Here is an 18,407-nt window from a genome sequence, read left to right as displayed (position 1 = left end):
ACAAATGCTGTAAACATCACCTTGTGTTTGTAGTGCAGGTTTAAAGATAATCAGTTTTTTTTTTTTGGCCAGAAAGACTAATCTGTCCACAGTATCTGGCTTCAAAGCTTCACCATCAGCAGTAGAAATGGACTTCTTGAAGAATCTGCCTAATGTATTTTTTGGGACTTTGGTAGGGGTGGGCAGGGGCGCTGCTAGAGATTTTGGGCCCATGAAAAAAAACTGAAGAGCATTATCATCAGATGCATTCAGATGCAAATGGTAAAATAAATTAGGTAGGCTCAGAAAAAAACATGGCAGCATCTGCTTTGGCTGCTCTCGTGTCTGTTCGGAACATGCATATTTTTTTTTTTAGCAGAGCAGCTTGCTAATCGTTTGCCTGCCTTGATTATTTGATTAAAACAACGATGAAATAAATAAAATCTTTCTTCAGAAATATGAGAAAATATGGGCGCAAAGTGAGCTAGCTTATATGAACAAAGTTTAGAAGAGACAACAAGCCGATGTTCCACAATATTCTATCAGACAAACTAACTGACCACCTCGCCTCTTAAAGAACTGGGTGACGTACTGTCGATCCGTCCAGTCTCAGCTTTTTCCTTCTCTTTTTAAACTTCTCGATTTTTGAGGCTTCCTGCCGTCTTAGCATCCACTTGCTGTCTGTCTGTTGCTGCTCGCAGCTGAAGAAGCAGGTGGACTGAACCATTTAAAGAAAATATAGAGGGAGGGTGGGTGTTCAGAAATGTTTCCAAAAAAGCTTAGTGATACTACTGCATTGTAACTAAAATGTTTGCGTGATTGTAAGTTTATCATTGAGTATTAGATAATTTTGTTAGTATTACAATTGCAGTTAGTATTACCTGTCAGTCATGGTTCCCTCCATTTTGTCAGTTTGGATATACCTGGTGTTAAAACTTAGATCAACAAGTGATGCAATGTTAAGATGTCTGTGGCAGTATCATCACACTTGTCATTTAAGTAAGTTGTGATAGCTACCTTGATGTGTTTGGTGAGGTCTGTATCATCTTCTGCTGGCTTTAAAATCTCCTCATTAAAAAGGTGCAGCACAGCTTTTACATATGATACAGCAACATATTGCTCACTACAGAGGGCATCAGTGAACTCGAGAATAGGATTCAGGGCTTTGTGGACAGCATCCAGGACCTCTATGTCCTGCCATGATGGAGCTATGTGTGTTTTTTCTGTACGAAGATACAACGTTAACAATGGCCTTCTCCTGCTCCACCACTCAGCCCACTATTGCAATGCCAGAGCCCTACCTGGTAGGCAACTCTGTTATCAGTTTTTGTTTTGGTAGCTGGAAATCCTCTTTAGCAGCAGCAAGTTCTTTTTTCTTTTTTCATGAAAACAAAAAAAAGCACACACCAATGGCTTTTAACCCACTTGTCCCTCAGGCTACCTTCTGTTGAATAAAGGAAAAAACATGAGAGAAAAAAAAATCTTGATTTGAGCTTTTCTTTCTCTATTTTATAATGTTAAAGTGTTATTTTGAATCAGTAAAGTAAATGTTTCAATTAATTGCCAAAGCAAGATGTAGCCATTGTCAAAAACACTGCAGTCTGGTCCAGCCTGCTTTGACCATGTTTGCAGCATTATCAGTTGTGACGCAGACCTGTCGTTTCTCCTTAAAGGCGAAATAAGGGCTGAGATGTCCGACTTGTCCAAATGTCTGTGGTTGTTGCAAAGTAGTTGACATTCTAGAGCTGAAATTTCAAGTTTTGAGGCACTGCAGTCTGGGAAAAGTATTTTCTACCAGGGAGTTTGTATCTTTGATCTAACACTTTTTCTAAGTGTTTAAATCCCTCCTCCATAGTGTTTAGTGGCATCATGTATTTTGCTGTACAACAGGGGTCTGCAACCTGTGCCTCCAGAGCTGCAAGTGACTATCTGGACTTTCCACAATAGCTTTTAATACATGGCTAAAAATGCTAAAGAACTAACTGTTTTTAAATTTAAATATAATAATGAATGCAATTTTTCAGCTTTTTTCATGGTATAATGAAAAACTGTCTTTTTTCAAAAGGTCTCATAACATTTGTGGCTCTAAGCAAGTTTTATTCAGCTGGGCTGGGGGAAAAATGGCTCTTTGGATTGAAAAGGGTGGAGAACCTTGCTATACAATATGATATAGAATTTGTGTTATTTTTTGACAGCTTTGAATGTTTATCGTACAGCGCAACTGCAGCAAAGGATGACACTATGATCTACTGCTTAACATCGCTGCTAATGCTAGCACCAGTAGCAGCAGCAGCTGTAGTAGTAGAGGCTTGTAGTAGCGTTAACACATGCTAAACATACCCCTTCATGATTAGCGTCAGCTATGTCTGCTGTGTGATTGGCTGGAAGACTCGGTTCATATCGAATAGAAATGGTCAAGTCTTATCATTTAGATCGACCATAATTTTATCATGATGCAACGAAATATTTAGCACAGACCTAAGCAGACTCTCCTGTATATTTGCTTAATCTATGGTGTTACCTCAGGGCTCAAGTAGGGACAGTCGGGGTTTTTTTCCCTCACTCATTACAGACGAGTGAACAGAAGAACTGCATGTTCATTTTTCATTCATTCACTCTTCCCATTATTACCCTTTTTAAGGGCAGAGCACAAAGGTGTGTTCATACTACTCCAAATTAACTTTACTGTCCGTTGAAACTGACCCATGTTCATTTAAAGCGGCCTAAACGGCACCAGTGTGAATGTGCCAAAAGAGTCGCGAGTCAGAAAGCTCCATTAGAGTATAGAGATTATAACCAGTCAGGTACTAGGTATATAGAATGTGTGTAATTAGAGTTGGGTGGAAAACAAGGATTAAAATGCTGACAAGGCTTACATAGTAGCTGGAGAACTCAAAAAAGTTCCTTCAATTTTGATATTTATGGTATTGGCCTTAGAACCCTGTGTTTTATGCTGGGACATTCATGGAAAAATGTCACTTTGTACTCACAGATACACATTCCAGATGTGTGTACATTTATCTGGCAACCATTGTAATTTTATCCACAGTCTGAAAGCAAGTTTTAGTAACCAAGGACTGCCTCAAATGTTGATGTCAGATGATGACACTTTTTTTTTTTTTTTTTTTTTGTCAAAAGAATGCTCTAAGTTTTTCTTTGTAATCTGCCTATCATGCCTTCAGCAAGGGGTTCACACAGGGAGGAGTATAACTTTTAAAAAGAAAAAAGCAAAAGTCTCCTGAGAGCCTGCTGAGCGCCCAGGTAGCCAGACTACAGCTGCTTTGAAGCCACGTTGCACAGTAGATTTTCTTTCCAAGCTGATCCAATTGGGAAAGGGCTGGAAAGACAAGGAAGACAAATAAGAAATCATGAAAGAAATCTGAAGTTATGCTAACAACTCAACCCCCTGTGAGTTACTACGGACATCAGAATTTAGAAAAGGCTAAAATACAGTGATGATGGAACAGTAATGGACAAGTGATTGGGGAATGGCATGTTCCTGCTGAACCCAAGCTATATTCTTTGTCTTTAAGATTAAGTTGCAATTAAATAAAAAAATCCAAGTCTTCTAACTGAAAAAATGCAAGGATTAGGGAGTTAAAGAAAGCTGAGCCAGTGTTTTGCTGTTAGCAATTGGATAAAGCCACGGGACATTTTGATGAAGCCTGCATGTTTCCTCTATCTGTCCTTTCCTTGCTTTGTCTCCCATTCCTCGCATGCTTGATTTTCTTTCTTCAACTATCAAACATCTTAGAATATTTCAGGAGCCTGAAGTCCAAAAGAAGCTTAAAACGTCCTTTACTTGACATGAGTTTCACCTTTAAGCCATTCTTTGTATTCAACTAAGGCACCACTAAAGAAATATCAGAAGCAGCTGACACACATTGGTCTTCAAAGCAACAGCATTAGCGTCAGGAGTAATCATGTATAAGAAGTGACTGACATATTTTCTGCTCTGTCCTTTTATGGAGGGTCTCATATGAGAGCACTGCTTGTTCATATAGAGGGGTAGGAGCTAACAAGCCATGCTTCTTCTTACTCCTTTTTGAATAAGTCAGCCATTTTCTTTCTTTTTCTGTTTTATTTTTGCTCCCTGAAATTCATTTCTATATCATGCTGTGCAAAGAATTTGGTTAATATTAATAATATTAATGGGGAAGCCTGGTATTATTTGCATATATTTATAATGAATGAATTCAGAATGAGGGGCAACTTTCTGCACTGGGAATTGTCTTTCAAAATGAGAGACTATTAAGGAAGTGTCTTCTGATTGGATGAATTACAAAGCGAGTGGCAGGGATTCATGAACATGCACTACTGGTAAGAAATTGTTTTGTAACCAATACAATAACTTCCCCAACACACTGTTTTGGAACATGACATAACTTAAACTGAGCCAGAATTGGATCCAGAATATGAAGGTGACCAACACAACAACATGAAAATCACTGCAAGACATTTCTGTTTGTTAAATATGCTCATTTACTGAAGTTGTGCTGCATCATGGGTTTAACTCATCGCTGCAAATTTTTCTGTAGGCAATCACCCTTTTTTCAGCATCTTCACAGCAGAAAGATGGTCTGGCTGTCTTGTTATGCTTTGCCAAAGGGAACTTAATGGAAGATATAAGGCTCTTGATTATTGTTCTTATTATTCTGTGATTGACTTTGTCACAATTGAAGATGCTCTAAGACTTTGTGCCGAAATATGTGAGCATATTTTTATCTGTAGTTCTTTTTTTAACGCTGTAGATAAGCCAGAAAGCATTGCGTCTGTTAAGTGGAGTGTTTTATTAACACAAATTGCTATAATATGTTAGCCCCAGGGCTAAATGATCCCTTCCAGGCAGATTAGACAGCATCCAGCAACTGATTACTTCTATTAGCAACCTTTTAAATTGCTCACCTTATATTTTCATCACTCCACTGACTTAACACTGTGCCTGCGTTTAGGAAATTATAATTGAGAAGGCTGAGTTAAATACATTCCTCTGGCCTCTCATTAGCAGAGAAAAATAGCTACTTAGTCAAGCAAAGGGATTTCATATACGGAAAGCAGACTTGGTATCTTTGCCCCATGTGATGATTGCTTTCTCATTTTGTTAACTGTTCTCCATTGGCTGCAGTGGTCCTATTTGTTTTCCCTTCCCCTTTATCCATTTGATCACTTGATTGGTTTTGTAAGCCTGTGAATCCAAATGCTTTCATAATATTGTTGTAAAAGTTACACACTATGTGTCTCATTGCTCATATTCATCAGCTCATACATAGGAGAGTGGCAGAGGATTAGTTTTTATTACTTTCTAATGCTATATGCATGTTCATCTGCATGCAAGGGTAGAAACTAATCAACTCTGGCTCTCACAAAAGACTTAATGCTGTACAAGCTATTTATCTGCACTAGGCAGTTCAAGCTCCACTTTCATGAAGTTCTAGTTGAGAAAACTAAAGAACACAGCAGGAAGAACTAACCCTATATATGTCACAATGAAACCAGAGCTCAGCCAAGATCCAAACTTCAGACAAAGGCTGCACCCCCAACTGTGACAGTTGAGGGGAAGTCTTGACCATCAGTGCCTGACATTTATGTTTTAGAGAAATTAATTTGTTGTGTGCTCAGCATCTGTCCAGACCAGCGAACAGTGAAAGAACCTTTGGCCATTTAGAGATGACGATCATCTTATTGTCAAGTGATTGGCTGGACATTTCTAACTAGTTTTGTAGGCTTAAAGAGCAACTTATGGCTGTTGAATTTTGGATTCAAATGCAGCAGAGAGAATATTGGATTTTTCTAATTATATTCATTAATGATATTCTAATGACATTTTCATAATTTCTATTATCTAGTGTTTGCTGCTTATTAATTTTGGGTGCTAAGTTAGCTTCGTTTTGGAGAACATACACAGTAATTAAGGGATTTTGGTGAGGTCGCTGTAAGTGGGAACCTGCAGAAAAGCAAGATTGACTGCAACTCTGAGTCAGCAGGGAAGATCTCACATAAACCTCAAAATGCTGCAATGCTAGTAGCAGGGACAGGGTCTCCTTTTCAATGGTAGAGTAATGAAGCTGGTGCCGGTTGAACTTTTTGAAGTAATAACTGACGGGGTGATCAAACCCATCCTCCCCAGTCTGCAGGAGAACGGCGCCCGCTCCCACAGCACTGGCGTCAACTTCCAGTTTGAATGGGCGGTCCAACCTCGGCACAGTCAAAACGGGGGCATACACTAAGAGAGACTTTACACTGTCGAATGCATGCTGGCACTCAGGATTCCACTGAAACGCGCGTTTTGGGCTCATCAAGGTGGTCAGGGGTTCTACCACTGTGGCATAGTTTCGGCAGAAGTTCCGGTAATATCCGGTTAGACCTAAAAACCGGCATAGTTCTTTTCAGGTGTGGGGCACCGAATACATTGCCATAGCAGCGGTCTTAGCTTCAACTGGCCGCACGGTTCCTTGTCCCACCTGTCTTCTGAGATATGTAACCGTGGCTTTTCCAAAATCACACTTAGCTAAGTTTAAGGTTAATGTGGCCTTTGCCAACTGGGTGAAAACGTCTCTTAACACTGCTACATGCTTCTCCCAAGTCTCAGTGTACACGACTATGTCGTCTAAATATGCGCTGCAATTCGGTACTTCTCCTAACAAAGTGGAGACTAGACGCTGGAAGGTTGCAGGAGCATTAGACATCCCGAACGCCATCACCGTATACTGGAAAAAGGCATCAAGAGTCACAAAAGCAGAAATTTCCAATGCTCTGTCAGTGAGAGGGATCAATATCCCTTTAGAAGGTCTAATTTACTAACGAATGTGGCTGAGCCAACAGCGTCTACGCAATCCTCTACCCGTGGCAGTGGTAATGCGTTGGGCACAGTCACCGAATTTACTTTCCGGTAATCGGTGCTAAACCTTGGAGGACCATCAAGTTTGATCTCTATTAAACACAGCGAGCTCCACGCGCTGCTACTGGGTTTTGCCAGTCCATTTTTTATCATGTAATCTGTTTCACTTTTCATTAATGCTCTTTTTGTGGGGTTTGCACGGTATGGATGCTGTTTAATAGGGGCTGCGTCTTTAACATCAATGTCGTGGGCCACTATCGTAGTCCGCGTAGGAGTGTCACCAAACAACGATGGGAAATCGGACACTAGAGCCATAATGTGATCTTGGTGTTCTTTGGGTAGATGCTGTAATGTTCCTTGGAACGTTTCTGGCATCTGTGAGTTGGACAACCGCGGGGCTAAAAGAGTCTCGACTCGAGCGGAGAAATCCCTGTTGTTTATCCCTTCTTCTCCATCTGGCAGAGCTGACAAATGCGATCTCCCGAGTGGTCGCGGAATCAGCCGAACCAGAGCTATGATGCATATAATCTTTAGCATATTGATATGGCTTACTCGTGTCTTCCGTTTCCGATCCGGGGTAACAATAACGTAGTCTGTGTCATTCAGCTTGGCTTGTACTACATACGGGCCCGAGTATCTAGCTGCCAGAACTTTACCAACAACTGGAAGTAAAGCTAGCACTTGGTCGCCTTCCTTAAACATCCGGGCAACAGCAGTTTTATCATACCGTCTTTTCATTATGCCTTGGGTTTCCCTCAAATGTTTAGCGGTGAACTTCATTAGGTTATTTACGAGACCTGGGAAATTTCTGAACTTTAATCCTCTGCAACATAAATTTGCTTTTTAGTTAACAACCAAAGGATCCCAGATGCAACTCTTCATCCCAATGTCCACTTTGAAACTGTTTCTTACTAAACTTGTGTTTTTCTTCAACTGATAAGCGGAAACCCCCTTTAACAGGACACCTGGACACACCAAGAAACGTTTATCTTAACATTCCAGAGGGTAATAAAGTGTCTTAATGTTTTTCTGTGCCCCAGCACAAGAGGAGACAAAGACTTTGTGTGAAGAGTAAAAGATCATACTTTTACTAGTCAACAATGTTCATTTAAATAGATACATATATATATATATATGTGTTTTATCTTGATACCATGCGCATGCATATAATCATTATCATTTTGTACAAGGTTTGATCAACAAGCTTGATTAATTGGTGACCTGAAACTTTATTACTGTGTTTGTGTGAGATATAACCTTTTTACTATTTTCTTGTCTTTTCGATGATTCACTGATGGATTTTAATGATGTCACATTTAAGGCTTTAATAACTTGGATATATAGATATATTCACAAAATGTTAATTTGATAAGTCTTTACAAAATGACCAGACCAGCCCCTCTGTATCTGCTATCTGACCCAAAACCAGCCCACAAGACTGTTATTGGTCAAGATAATGGTCCCATCCTTTCCATGGGGTGGGTCTCCAAACTAACACTTTTAAACTCAGAACAAAGAGTTTAGCTTTTTCTCTTCTTTTTGGCCCTTCCTTCTTGGCCTTCCTCCGTTGCTCTCTGCCTTAAAGGTCCCATATTATACACTTTATTCCCAATCTGAGACCATTCATTAATATCTAAATGAAATATTTCCGCCATGGTATGGACAAATCGACCCTCAGTTTGAGTGCAGCGGCTTCTCTTCACCTCCCTCTTTTTAGCAGCTTCAGAAATGTGCCGTTTATGGTGGGCGGAACCCTGGTGGAGCAGCTCAGCTGTTGGCTCCGCCCATCGCATCACCCGTCATGAGGTGATTGACAGGTTAATATATTTTCAAGCTATCAGACTAATAAGGCCGAAACGATAAAATAACTGCCAGCTCTTACCTCTCCAGCTGTGTCACGGACAGTTGGTATTGAACCTGGCTTCAGCTTCAAAGGGTTGGCGAAGCCTGCTTTCCATGCCCCCATGTTGTGGAAACAGTCCTCTTTGAAATGCTGGCCATAGACATGCAAAACCTTTGGAAGTTTTCCGGGTACATTTCCTCCAAAAATAAAATTAATCCACTCAGTCCTCGTGGGTTCAGTGGATGGAAGTAAAAAAAACGTTTTCGTGTTCATTTATGCAGCCACAAACAGAACAGTGCTTCTGTCGCTTAGCCATGTCCGCTAACGAGGGTTGCCGAAGAGGGAAAAACACTGGGCGCTAGGTGATTTTTAGAGGGCGGGCTTTGAGAGCCGGTAGACGGGTCCATCGCTCTGTGGGGAGTGGTTATTGTCCCTTATGACGTCATAACGTACACGCTTTCAAACAAGCTCATTTCAGCGCTTACTTCCCTAGAGATGGAGCAGGGGGGAGAGAGAGCGCCTGAAAGAGTTTCACACTTACGGGTCTCCTACACATGCGGGGGGACCAGTATGACTGTTCCAAAACCATTAAAAAGTGAATTTTGCATAATATGGGACCTTTAAGTGGACTTCAAGTCCTCTTCAACCCATCCTCTCCAGACATGGCCTTCTTCCAGAGTTTGGACACTTGGTCTGAACGCGAGAGAAAGAGAGAGATGCTGCCAGAGGATTAAGTTTGCAGTGATGTGAAGAACATCACTACAGACACTAAAGTTCGTGCCTGCATACCAGATGCATGATTGACAATTTTTGGCTCTTTTTGGACTCTTTTAATATAGATCCTAAATAGATCCTACAGAGTTTCTTCGTTTTTTTGACTGACCTAAAGCTGGACATTTTCATCTTTGCCATATCACCGCAAGTCATCCACTGTCCATCATCGATACCACCAGCCGAGCCGCGGGAAAGTCTGCATCCGCAGAGCTGCCTGATCCAAACCTTCGGACCACCACGTGACACATCTTCTGGCCTTCTGGAAGTCGCTCGGGATCCAAACCACCTGCGCCAACTTCCTCACTTGCCATCAGAGTCACCACAACGGTCGTAAGTCGGCTCGATCCAAACAGAACCGGACGAGTCCTGCTCGGATCAATTCTCTGCTTTTCTGCTCAAGAATGGTTGGTTGTCTGACAGTGATCTAGTAGTTCTACATCTTAGTTAAACCTCCAGTTTAACAGATGAGATTCAGTTTTCCCTCTTTTCCTTTTAGGATTTAGAGATCTTTTTCAGTCCTGAACCTTAGTTTAATTAACACCGCAGGTTAATTAACTTTTGTTCATTTCTTGCATACATTTCATTCATTCTGACACATTGAAATAAAATTTTGGTTTGAACTCCATATTCTGCATTTTACAATGTTTGATTCATTTTCCCATGCGAAGTCCTTTGTATATATTTCCTTTTCATTTATGCATGATTAGTTTAGTAATAAATATTTCATATTTATCCTAAACTGGTCTGGTTATTGTGAACTTCTCCTTTGAACCATGTTATGGGTCCCTTCGACGTAAGAATTCACGTTATTAGCGTCCCGAGACTGATTGATTGATAACTGATTGATTTCTAGCTTGAATTAATTAATTTATTAAATTAATTAATTTAGTTCTCTAATGGTGTCCACACAGCCATTAGATTAGGATATAGCTATCTGTGTGGTGGTGCCTCGAGGTATAGTAAGAATATTTTGTCTGATAATTTCATGAAATTATTAGGATTAATAATTTTATTAAACATCTTTAATGTTTAATGACGCTTAACGCTACACGGGGCTGAAGGGATCGGCCGGTTTGGTTTCCTGGCTAGTTGGCAGACGTGACATCCACCTAAGTAGCATACCACATCTGATTTCATGCCGGGCAAAAAGAAATACTTTAACAAGCGTTGGTATGTTTTGTTTACACCGAGATGTCCCATCCACAACTCGTCATGCGCCAGTTGTAACACCCGCAGATGGAACGGCTGGGGGACCACAATCTGAGTGTCCGGAATTTCTACCGGACACCAACGCCTCATCAACACCCCATTTGAAATAAAAAAAGTCCTGCCCCCCCCCCCACCGATGTGTCCCAAAACAACGGGGTCAACACCCACAGTGGCGGAATATGTTTGAATCAAACAAAACTCAAAGAGATCACCTCAGGCAGGGATATAAGGTCTTGTCAAACTGACAACCAAACTTTTGTACATAACACTAATTTCCAAATCTCCAATCTACATAGGATATCAAATCAGCACACACAACCAAAAGCTCCCAAACAGGAAATCTGTGTCCCACTGTCCACAGCTGCCCCGAATGATGGGTGAATGTCTCTTTTGAGGCTGGCAATGCTTTCTGGTTGGACCGCTGGCCAATCAGCATGACGGAGAGGAGGAGTCCTGGAAAGATCCCTGCAGACAACCAATATGCCAATAATTAAATCAGTCTACAGGCTGAAATGCCTGAGGGCCGTAACACTGCATTTATAACCTTCCTTAGATCTGAGGTGCCTTTTGTTCATGTCAGTGGCACTGAGCTACCAAACAATCTGTTAGCCTGACCTGCAGGGGCAATTTGGAGTTGGCTTTTTTTTGTAAATACACCATCAGTCTTTCATGATCATGAAACAGTTTTCATTCCCAGGGCAATAGAGCTGTCTTCTTAAAGCCCCTGAGATAAACACAGCGTGTACTTTAGTGTCTGGGAGAAAATGAAACATATGTTTGGAGGGCTCTCAGTGAAATAAGCTGTAGGATTTTTATTTACGAGAACAATGCTTGACTCTAGCATGCCCCACTGTTTTGTTTATCCTCTTTTTTTTTTTCTTTGTTGGTACTTTTATGTTGAAAACTATAGTTGGACTCCCTTGTGATGGTTGTATAAGAGAATTGTTTATTAAACTTAACCCTTGGTTGGCTTGGTTGTTGTGTGGTTCAGACACCAAAACTGGGTCAAATGAGGTAGTAATGCTGGTTAAGTTTTTACTACATGCTGAGAACAAGATGTTAAAGGATATCTTGTGTGTTACAGTCTGACACCAGTGGGTCTTGACAAAGTGGTAGTGTCTGATGTGCTTGGAGAGAGACTGAGCATCATGTCTGTTTTTAGTAAAAGACATTTTCAAATTTAAAGGTCCCATATTATACACTTTATTCCCAATCTGAGACCATTCATTAATATCTAAATGAAATATTTCCGCCATGGTATGGACAAATCGACCCTCAGTTTGAGTGCAGCGGCTTCTCTTCACCTCCCTCTTTTTAGCAGCTTCAGAAATGTGCCGTTTATGGTGGGCGGAACCCTGGTGGAGCAGCTCAGCTGTTGGCTCCGCCCATCGCATCGCCCGTCATGAGGTGATTGACAGGTTAATATATTTTCAAGCTATCAGACTAATAAGGCCGAAACGATAAAATAACTGCCAGCTCTTACCTCTCCAGCTGTGTCACGGACAGTTGGTATTGAACCTGGCTTCAGCTTCAAACGGTTGGCGAAGCCTGCTTTCCATGCCCCCATGTTGTGGAAACAGTCCTCTTTGAAATGCTGGCCACAGACATGCAAAACCTTTGGAAGTTTTCCGGGTACATTTCCTCCAAAAATAAAATTAATCCACTCAGTCCTCGTGGGTTCAGTGGATGGAAGTAAAAGAACGTTTTCGTGTTCATTTATGCAGCCACAAACAGAACAGTGCTTCTGTCGCTTAGCCATGTCCGCTAACGAGGGTTGCCGAAGAGGGAAAAACTCTGGGCGCTAGGTGATTTTTAGAGGGCGGGCTTTGAGAGCCGGTAGACGGGTCCATGGCTCTGTGGGGAGTGGTTATTGTCCCTTATGACGTCATAACGTACACGCTTTCAAACAAGCTCATTTCAGCGCTTACTTCCCTAGAGGTGGAGCAGGGGGGAGAGAGAGCGCCTGAAAGAGTTTCACACTTACGGGTCTCCTACACATGCGGGGGGACCAGTATGACTGTTCCAAAACCATTAAAAAGTGAATTTTGCATAATATGGGACCTTTAAGTATTTTAAACTCCTCACCAAAAAATTATGACTGCTTGCACAGCTGTAGTCAGCAGATATAAGAAAACTGTTGTGAGAATACAGATGCTGGAGAGAGGTATCATCAAATTTTGTGAAACGTGTATCCTCTTAAGCCTCACATTTAGAGCAAAATTCCAGCAACTCCCCAGGAAATTGTTATTATCGGTTGATGGCATTCATTACAGAAGCTATCAGGGAAAAGCACACATCCTCCTATCACATTTCAGCTATTGTGGAGAGTTATCACTGAAGAGACTGGAGAATCTCAGCATCATGTTGGTGATGAGGCCCCCCGGCAATGCTGACTGACGGGCTTGGTCAGTCTGGCTGATTATCCAGCAGCATGTCAGTCATGACCACTGAGAAGCAGCGAGTAATCAGGGTTGACACTATGTGGATGGAGGACAGTCCCTCAGGCAACGAGCTGCACTTGGCAGCCCTCTGGGGCTTTAGACTCCAGGTGCTACCAAGGAAGCTAGTTCCTTATAGCAGCCCCCCCCCAAACCCCCCAAAAAAACACTGTCTCATTTCTTCTCCCACCTGTCTGTGAGGCAAAGGTAGAGGGACTAAAGTGAAAGAGTTATGTTAACACAGAACTGTGGCAAAGCAGCAGTATTGTGGGGTTTCCTGTCCTGTCCTGTCCTTTTTTTTTTTTCTTTTTTTTTTTTTTATCGAGGACGTTGGGGTGCGTGTGTTTTCCTAAACTATATCTGTGAGATAGCCCTGCTGTTGGACAGTTGCATGCCTTATTAGCTATAAAAGATTAATGGATTTGTGTCACCAAACAATGTTGGCGAGAGGCAGCAGGTAACGTCTTAAATCTTTAAACTTCTCTTGACATGTGTACAGCTTATACAAAAGCTCTCTGACACATTTTTATATAACACTTGCCATCTCCCTCCAGGCAACTGGTAATTTCCTGCTGAAGAACAATGTAGGACAACTTGTTCTGAAGTTGAATGAAAGCCTTTGGTGATGTAGCCACCTTTTACTGATACTGTGCAGCCTGATTTGTTCACTTTAAACCAGTTATAAATGGGTTGAATTCACATTTCTTTTAGTTTTTTTTCCTTTTTTTTTAAATAGCTTTCTGGATTTAAAGGGTATTTTTTTCTACACATTAAATCATGAATGATGACCAGGCTGTTCAAGGAGATAAATGAAGATTACGTTTGTGCAACCATTGTGTGATCACTGAATTAGGGTATGAATGTGATGAGATTAAGGTGATGATGATGACTGATAACCACCACTTATGTGTGTGTGTGTGTGTGTGTGTGTGTGTGGGGGGGGGGGGGGGGGGGGGGGGGGGGGGGGGGTGTGGTGGTGTTGGTGGGGTAGCTCAAAAGTTTGGGATCTTTTGTGGAATATAAGTTAAAGTTCCTTGAAGCTCTGCAGTTATAGTTTAGCTTGAAGCTCTGCAAGATGTTTCTGTGAAGGTAATAAATCTGCTTTTGATGTGAACTTTTGAGTGGTTGACCACCACCGTCCCACCGCAGAACATCTCATGTTAAATACCACCTGCTGCACACAGCTGATTCAGACAGCCCTCTTTCTCCTCTAAAGACGGTCCATGATGGATTTTCCAGCAGAGATCTGGATAATTCTACAAGCAGCAACCTTTTAACAGTTGATCTGGATAAACTGTAAAGTAAAATGTATAAAGTCGCCACTGGCCAAACCTGCCCTGGCTTTATCTCAGACATTATTGTCTATTAATGAAGAGTGTGGAGGAATACATTTATAAGGTTAAAAGTACTGTAACGTCTCGTAGACTCTAAATTAGATAACAGAAAGAGCTGTTAAAATGACACTTTATTTTTAGGTCTATTCTGTTTTGGCCAGGGATGGTTTCTCTTTTTCTTCTACTGGTTTGAACTGAAATGAAATAAAATGCTTTTCCAGACATTACTAGAGCTTGAGTTTACTACATTAATGTCTCTTAAAAAAAAACAAAAAAAACCAGCATTGCTTTTTGGGGCAAATATTATGTAATTAAAATCTCATATATATATATATATATATATATATATATATATATATATATACATATCTTTTCTATTGAAAAATCATTGCTGACCCACCACTGTTCTATTTCAGTAGGTCATACATAACAACCACATGCAGATTTACACTGAATGATTACAGAACACGCCAAAATTATGGAAAGCTGAAAAAGGTTACAGCCACAAAATGAGCTGCATCCAGTGTTGACAATAAGCTTTTTATGTATCAATACTGGAAAGTAGGTCATGTATATTATAATTAAAGGAATAATTTCATATTAATATGTGCTTGGTTTCCCAAATATCTTTTGTTTCTGTTGTTTGTTTCTTCACATATTCTGTCTACATTTGTCAAAGTTCCCATTGTCCTTATCTCAACCTCAACCCGAACAATGAAGATTAAGGCGGTAAAGGCAAATAATAAAGTTTACATATCTTGAGCATTTGGCTGAGCTTTGTGGTGAAACAAAAATGGACCAGTGGCTTTAATCATTAATAGTAGTCCCTGTATCTCTGTTCTATGAAGTTGTTTTTTCAGCACTGTCACAGGTGTTTTGTCAGGATTGCTGTGTTTGTACTTATTCTGTCAAAATGCAAACGTAGCATGCGGTCTGAAATGATATGCCCACTGGTATCAATCTGTTGTGGGGAAAAAGAACATTCATGGAATGATGTTTGCCATAAAAACATGTATTTTGTTAGCTGATGGGTTTCAAGCTATTTTTTTTAGATCATATCCAATTTGAATCTCCTTAGCGTCAAATTTGAATGGGTGTTTTAGCTGCAAATGCAAATGCTCTCTCCAGCACATTTATGTAATCATGTGGAAAGTTGGACAATTAAACAGCTGTGAAAACACATCTTGGATCTCTGGCTTAGCAAACATGGTGTTTCATACCACAGATGTGGTCACACCATCAAGATATTGTGAATGCATCTCTTCCTCATTTGCTTTGTTTTTCTCTGTATACCAGCACTGTCTGCTGTCCCAATTTTTCAATGTTACCCTTTTCTTTTGTATCACAACAAAGTAGGATGTGTTGGATTAAAGTGTCTTGGTTAATTGTGAAAAAGTCAGTAAATAAAATTATTTTACAGAATGGAATGAATGTACCCCCTTTTGGACACCCATCAAAATATTAAAACTAAAGTATTTAGTGTGTGTATTTGTGTCTTTTGAGAAGTGAGTGAGACCTGTCAGCTGATGATACAGAAAAAATGGCATATGGTAAAGGGTTCAGACCAGAATCAGATTAAAGGAGAAAGAGGAAGAACTCAGCTTGTTGTAATATCCAATATATTTATTTTTATGTCCATTCACTTTTCGATATTATTTACCACAGTTTAACATTCGTGTTTGAACATTTTAACTGAGGCTGTGTATACACTGTACATGTAAATGCATCCAAACTGTAATGAAACCCCTATTTTTAGCTACCTAAAACTAATCAGTCCCCTTTAATGAGGTTTTTCACCTAGTAAACATGTCCATAATTTTCATATGACGTGAGGAACAGCATCACATCAGCTGTTCAGAATTAATAATAATAATTATTAATAATATTATTATTAATAGTGTGTGAGGTCCGATGACTGATTAAATTATTAATAATAATAATTTATTATATAAATTATATAGCACTTAATAAAGTGCTGAGAAACTGGAATAATTAACGGCAGCTGTTTGAAATCAGGGAGGAAACGTTTGTGAATGTGTCCAAGACAGAAAAGAATTACATCATGTTCCCTCTGAATTTCAGAGATTTGGTTCCAGGACAGATGAAGGGATAGTGTGAGGCCCCACAGGCAAATGATACTGGTATTATACAGCTTGTGCCAAAGGTACAGACACTCCAGGGTGCACGCTTAATGTAGTGAAAGCACTGACGCCAACAACATAAAAGGGCTACAAATAAAGTCAGTTGCCTCTCAGTAAGGAAGCTCCTGGTTCAGTTTTAAGATGAGGCCTTTTTATGTTCTCCCAGCCTTCCCATGACCCTGAATCAGAGTAAGCAGATATAAAAAATGGATAAATTATTCACTTGTTAAGTGAAGTGTGCAAGCGATTTAAATCTAATATATATATATATATATAATATATATAATTTCCCTGAGGACTCTCCAAAGGAATTAATAAAGTATTTCTATTCTATTCTATTCTATTCTATATATATATATTTATATATATATTTTTACTTTATTAATCCAGATTGGGAAATTCAGCTCAGCATTGACCCATCTCTTAGGTCACTAGAAATTAGTAACCTACCATGTGTCAGCGCCTGTGGAGCAGTTGGGAGGAGTTCAGGGGCCCACAGTGTTGATTTACCAGGGGCTCAGTCCAAAGGTATCCCGATCGAAGCTCTCTTCTGTAACCACCAGGCTACCACTCCCTGCCTTTGAAAAATTAAAAATCATTTTTAAAAAAATCTAAGAATAAAACCTGAGAAATTATAGTAGTAACATCAACTTAAGAAAATGCTCAGTCACCACCAGGGTTGCTCGATTATAAAAAAAAAAATCATATTCACAATTATTGTTGGTCAATATTGAAATCATAATTATTTAACATGATTTCAATATTGCGCTCAGGGAGGACATTCATCCAGGGCATAACACAAGCTAGGACTAATTTATCCAAGATCACAGGAATGCAAAGAATATGTAATCGCTAATAAATCATTAGTCCCTGATTCCTTCCTTTTTAGCTACTATGTAAGTAAGCAATTTAAGCCCATTATTGTAAAGTGTTACTGAAAAACTTTAAAAGACCTTCAGAAAGCCAGAGGAGCTGTCGCTCAAGACTATTGCAAGAAATTGCAAGAAAGTTGTGCTTCTTAAAAGCCAAATACAAAGGTGAGGGGTGGCTGAAGACTTTTGCACAGTAATGTCTAGTACCGAACTAAAAAACATATATTTGAGAGAATTTTGAGGCTTAAGCATTAAATTAAAGAAAATATTATCCAGACTTTCAAGTCATGCAAACTTTAGCCCAATTGTCTAACAGCCCTCAAGGCTACAGCTAAGCTATATATTTTTTAACTTTGTTTAAGTTTTATTTAAGGTAATGCAGCCTTGTTGAAACACTAAAATATTCTTTCTAATGTCCAATATATGCAGATATGTTTGGACTCCTTAGGCTGCTGACGTCACAGGAATAACTTAATGTGTATATCTGCATCTAAAAACATTTTTAGGACATCAATTGCTTGATTAAGTTTGTGTGGAAGTCTGCACACACACTCGCATACTAAAATCCACACAGAGTGATCTCTGTAGATATCCTGCCCACATGGTGCCTGAATTGTAACTTATTCCCTTTCCAAGGTGCTAGTTTTGCTCCTGGAAAGAAAAGTTGGTGATTTGGGATGCACTCACTTCCAAAATGCTTTGCACAATAATGAGGTCATTGCATTTTTTTTTTTTTTTTCTTTTCTCAAAATGATGTCTCCTCCTCAGCGGCCTGAGAGCTGCACACACATGATTTAGCACATCAAACTGGGCTTTTGAGTTTGGTTGTTTCTCCACATATCTTTCAGCAGGGGAGGAGTTGGAGGATGAAAGGTAGAATTACAGTGTGTTGCCCTTTTTTGTCCAATTTATTGCTTACTATTGAAGGTTAAATTAATCCCACGACAGCTTTTTGACTGCAGTACCAACAGAACATTAT

Source organism: Melanotaenia boesemani, chromosome 16, assembly GCF_017639745.1.
Source record: "Melanotaenia boesemani isolate fMelBoe1 chromosome 16, fMelBoe1.pri, whole genome shotgun sequence".
In the NCBI taxonomy this organism is placed as follows: domain Eukaryota; kingdom Metazoa; phylum Chordata; class Actinopteri; order Atheriniformes; family Melanotaeniidae; genus Melanotaenia; species Melanotaenia boesemani.
The sequence above is the reverse complement of the archived record's forward strand: the minus strand, read 5'-3'. Positions refer to the sequence as shown.